This window comes from Cololabis saira, chromosome 5 (assembly GCF_033807715.1).
Source record: "Cololabis saira isolate AMF1-May2022 chromosome 5, fColSai1.1, whole genome shotgun sequence".
Taxonomy (NCBI): Eukaryota; Metazoa; Chordata; class Actinopteri; order Beloniformes; family Belonidae; genus Cololabis; species Cololabis saira.
Genome location: NC_084591.1, coordinates 43,970,572 through 43,976,571, shown reverse-complemented (window position 1 = coordinate 43,976,571; position 6,000 = coordinate 43,970,572).

The following is a 6,000-nucleotide window of genomic DNA, read 5'->3' as shown; positions in this document are numbered from 1 at the left end:
ATCTGTAAAGTAAAGCTGCAAAAATAAATAGTATATATAAATAAACCAGATCCCGTTTTGGCTGCTTACTCCAGTTCTTCTTGTTATTTATGTCCTTTATAACAAGAACAATGTAAGGTTTTCCCTGAGGTTTTTTTTCAATGGGATCTCATCGGATCCAGTCATGTAATTAACAATCATTTCAAGTGGATAATCTAACTATATTCATCTATAATTTAACAAGGAATGAGACAAAGATTCAAAGTTTTAAAGAAAAACAAGCCACATTTATTCATACAAAAATAAAAATAATACACACATGATAAACAAATATATACATTTATATACAAAATAAAAACAAATTATATACATATATTATTTCATATATATATATATATATATATATATATATATATATATATATATATATATATACAAATGATAAAAAACTATACATTTATATACAAAACCTCATGGTTTTTTTTTTGTCTTTTCATGTCCTTCCAGTCTGCCAGACTCACCACCAACGGCAGCTCTCACCACAGAGTCCTCGGTCTGAGCATCAGCCTCGGGCTGCCAGCACCGTCTCCCCGATGGACACGTAGTCTCCCTGATGGACACGTAGTCTCCCTGATGGACACGTAGTCTCCCTGATGGACACGTAGTCTCCCTGATGGACACGTAGTCTCCGTGGATGAGGGACCAGCAGGTCCTCATGATCTCCTGGATGAGGGACCAGCAGGTCCTCGTGATCCTCCCACGCGTGTGGCGGCAGGATGGAGACGGCAGAGCTGCTGCAAACGGCCTCCACCAGGACATGATGAAATCCCTTCTGGACATCAGGACGCTGGACCTCCTCCTGAGGAGGAAATTAATGAGAAAAAGACGGTTGTGAACAAATAAAAGCGGAAGCAGCCACAAACCACACCATATTAAGAATGCTGTTTGCTTCTCGTAATACTATATATTTGACCTGGTCTTTGTACCTTTTGACCGTATAGAAACGTAATTCTTGCCATTGTGAGAATGAGATGTACCTGCTGTATTCTACTGTCCTTACTTTGTAACAACTTGTGCTTTTTATTATTTTACCTCTTTTCTTATCATGTTATTTTATTTTATTATTTACTGTTTAACTGTGTCTTGCTGCTTTTAATGTTGATGTAAAGCTCTTTGAATTACCTTGTGTTGAATTGTGCTATACAAATAAACTTGCCTTGCCTCGATCGTGTAGATCTTCTGCAACACTGTACAATGTTTTTGTCTGTTAAGTCAGCTGTGAGTGTGGTGGTTACCTCAGAATCTGAGGATGCTGCGGAGCAGGAGACCGGTGTCCAGAGGTTTCCAGAGGTTTCCAGAGGCGGCTGGACCCGATGGCTAAGACCTGGTGCCTTTAAATCACATAAGAATGAAGGAGAGAGAGAATGACTGCAGTAAAACACAACTTAGGATCATTCTTACTGCCATTATACAGTTTAGACATGAAACGAGCAGACGACAGTGATGTCACAGTCAGGTATTGATCAGTGATCAGTACAGTGATCAGTAATGGATGAGCAGGTTACAATCATGTGGTGAAATTAAACTAATCTGACGTCACATACAGTTGTTACCAACCAGCCCTGTCCCGTTAAGGGTGTGTGTGTGTGTGTGTGTGTGTGTGTGTGTGTGTGTGTGTGTGTGTGTGTGTGTGTGTGTGTGTGTGTGTGTGTGTGTGTGTGTGTGTGTGTGTGTGTGTGTGTGTGTGTGTGTGTGCAGCGCAGGTATGAGAGAGACGAGAGGTTCTGCGTCGATTTAACGCAGGACCATAAATCAGCCTTTAGGCTACGCCGTAGGCTCTGCGTCCCAAACTCGGTCATTTTACAATATAACGTTGGAAAAACACCACGGTTACTGAGGTCATGTTCCACCTGGTTTAACTAGTTATTGGAAAATATTGTATATGTCCTTACTTACCGAATGCGAGACGAGAATGTCGAGACGGGGAAACCCTACAAAAAGTGAACCCAGAAATTCGGGCTCTGATTGGTCGACAAATTGGAACAAATTCGGGCTCTGATTGTGATTGGCTGGTGGAAATTGGAACAAGAATTGGAACAAATGGAACAATTGGAACAAATGGAACAGAGAAGAAGGGTGTCCAGGGGGCGCGAGGGACCCTGCCCATTCTTCTCTGTGGGGGGTGGCGGTGGGCAGCGGGGGAGACGCGCCCGATTGGGTGAAATGGCGCCATCTGCTGGACGAAATAATTCACCACAATAACAAACGGTGGATAAAACAGATCAGCGGTTCCCAGCTTTGTCATCAACAGATTAGATTAGATTAGATTGAAACAATTAATTTTTCTTAATTAATTAATAAAATGTGTGATTATGAAGGGAAATGACCAAAACATGCACAACAGTGTGCCCTGCCTGCCCCAAGGATAAAGATAGATAAAACCATAACATGGTTTATATTTAAAACCATATTAATTATTTTACTAATATTATTATATTAAATGTGTTTCTCTTTCAGATACGTGGGCCCGGAGAACAACCAGACGACATACCTGCCAAGAATCTGTAAAGTAAAGCTGCAAAAATAAATAGTATATATAAATAAACCAGATCCCGTTTTGGCTGCTTACTCCAGTTCTTCTTGTTATTTATGTCCTTTATAACAAGAACAATGTAAGGTTTTCCCTGAGGTTTTTTTTCAATGGGATCTCATCGGATCCAGTCATGTAATTAACAATCATTTCAAGTGGATAATCTAACTATATTCATCTATAATTTAACAAGGAATGAGACAAAGATTCAAAGTTTTAAAGAAAAACAAGCCACATTTATTCATACAAAAATAAAAATAATACACACATGATAAACAAATATATACATTTATATACAAAATAAAAACAAATTATATACATATATTATTTCATATATATATATATATATATATATATATATATATATATATATATATATATATACAAATGATAAAAAACTATACATTTATATACAAAACCTCATGGTTTTTTTTTTGTCTTTTCATGTCCTTCCAGTCTGCCAGACTCACCACCAACGGCAGCTCTCACCACAGAGTCCTCGGTCTGAGCATCAGCCTCGGGCTGCCAGCACCGTCTCCCCGATGGACACGTAGTCTCCCTGATGGACACGTAGTCTCCCTGATGGACACGTAGTCTCCCTGATGGACACGTAGTCTCCCTGATGGACACGTAGTCTCCGTGGATGAGGGACCAGCAGGTCCTCATGATCTCCTGGATGAGGGACCAGCAGGTCCTCGTGATCCTCCCACGCGTGTGGCGGCAGGATGGAGACGGCAGAGCTGCTGCAAACGGCCTCCACCAGGACATGATGAAATCCCTTCTGGACATCAGGACGCTGGACCTCCTCCTGAGGAGGAAATTAATGAGAAAAAGACGGTTGTGAACAAATAAAAGCGGAAGCAGCCACAAACCACACCATATTAAGAATGCTGTTTGCTTCTCGTAATACTATATATTTGACCTGGTCTTTGTACCTTTTGACCGTATAGAAACGTAATTCTTGCCATTGTGAGAATGAGATGTACCTGCTGTATTCTACTGTCCTTACTTTGTAACAACTTGTGCTTTTTATTATTTTACCTCTTTTCTTATCATGTTATTTTATTTTATTATTTACTGTTTAACTGTGTCTTGCTGCTTTTAATGTTGATGTAAAGCTCTTTGAATTACCTTGTGTTGAATTGTGCTATACAAATAAACTTGCCTTGCCTCGATCGTGTAGATCTTCTGCAACACTGTACAATGTTTTTGTCTGTTAAGTCAGCTGTGAGTGTGGTGGTTACCTCAGAATCTGAGGATGCTGCGGAGCAGGAGACCGGTGTCCAGAGGTTTCCAGAGGTTTCCAGAGGCGGCTGGACCCGATGGCTAAGACCTGGTGCCTTTAAATCACATAAGAATGAAGGAGAGAGAGAATGACTGCAGTAAAACACAACTTAGGATCATTCTTACTGCCATTATACAGTTTAGACATGAAACGAGCAGACGACAGTGATGTCACAGTCAGGTATTGATCAGTGATCAGTACAGTGATCAGTAATGGATGAGCAGGTTACAATCATGTGGTGAAATTAAACTAATCTGACGTCACATACAGTTGTTACCAACCAGCCCTGTCCCGTTAAGGGTGTGTGTGTGTGTGTGTGTGTGTGTGTGTGTGTGTGTGTGTGTGTGTGTGTGTGTGTGTGTGTGTGTGTGTGTGTGTGTGTGTGTGTGTGTGTGTGTGTGTGTGTGTGTGTGTGTGTGCAGCGCAGGTATGAGAGAGACGAGAGGTTCTGCGTCGATTTAACGCAGGACCATAAATCAGCCTTTAGGCTACGCCGTAGGCTCTGCGTCCCAAACTCGGTCATTTTACAATATAACGTTGGAAAAACACCACGGTTACTGAGGTCATGTTCCACCTGGTTTAACTAGTTATTGGAAAATATTGTATATGTCCTTACTTACCGAATGCGAGACGAGAATGTCGAGACGGGGAAACCCTACAAAAAGTGAACCCAGAAATTCGGGCTCTGATTGGTCGACAAATTGGAACAAATTCGGGCTCTGATTGTGATTGGCTGGTGGAAATTGGAACAAGAATTGGAACAAATGGAACAATTGGAACAAATGGAACAGAGAAGAAGGGTGTCCAGGGGGCGCGAGGGACCCTGCCCATTCTTCTCTGTGGGGGGTGGCGGTGGGCAGCGGGGGAGACGCGCCCGATTGGGTGAAATGGCGCCATCTGCTGGACGAAATAATTCACCACAATAACAAACGGTGGATAAAACAGATCAGCGGTTCCCAGCTTTGTCATCAACAGATTAGATTAGATTAGATTGAAACAATTAATTTTTCTTAATTAATTAATAAAATGTGTGATTATGAAGGGAAATGACCAAAACATGCACAACAGTGTGCCCTGCCTGCCCCAAGGATAAAGATAGATAAAACCATAACATGGTTTATATTTAAAACCATATTAATTATTTTACTAATATTATTATATTAAATGTGTTTCTCTTTCAGATACGTGGGCCCGGAGAACAACCAGACGACATACCTGCCAAGAATCTGTAAAGTAAAGCTGCAAAAATAAATAGTATATATAAATAAACCAGATCCCGTTTTGGCTGCTTACTCCAGTTCTTCTTGTTATTTATGTCCTTTATAACAAGAACAATGTAAGGTTTTCCCTGAGGTTTTTTTTCAATGGGATCTCATCGGATCCAGTCATGTAATTAACAATCATTTCAAGTGGATAATCTAACTATATTCATCTATAATTTAACAAGGAATGAGACAAAGATTCAAAGTTTTAAAGAAAAACAAGCCACATTTATTCATACAAAAATAAAAATAATACACACATGATAAACAAATATATACATTTATATACAAAATAAAAACAAATTATATACATATATTATTTCATATATATATATATATATATATATATATATATATATATATATATATATATATACAAATGATAAAAAACTATACATTTATATACAAAACCTCATGGTTTTTTTTTTGTCTTTTCATGTCCTTCCAGTCTGCCAGACTCACCACCAACGGCAGCTCTCACCACAGAGTCCTCGGTCTGAGCATCAGCCTCGGGCTGCCAGCACCGTCTCCCCGATGGACACGTAGTCTCCCTGATGGACACGTAGTCTCCCTGATGGACACGTAGTCTCCCTGATGGACACGTAGTCTCCCTGATGGACACGTAGTCTCCGTGGATGAGGGACCAGCAGGTCCTCATGATCTCCTGGATGAGGGACCAGCAGGTCCTCGTGATCCTCCCACGCGTGTGGCGGCAGGATGGAGACGGCAGAGCTGCTGCAAACGGCCTCCACCAGGACATGATGAAATCCCTTCTGGACATCAGGACGCTGGACCTCCTCCTGAGGAGGAAATTAATGAGAAAAAGACGGTTGTGAACAAATAAAAGCGGAAGCAGCCACAAACCACACCATATTAAGAATGCT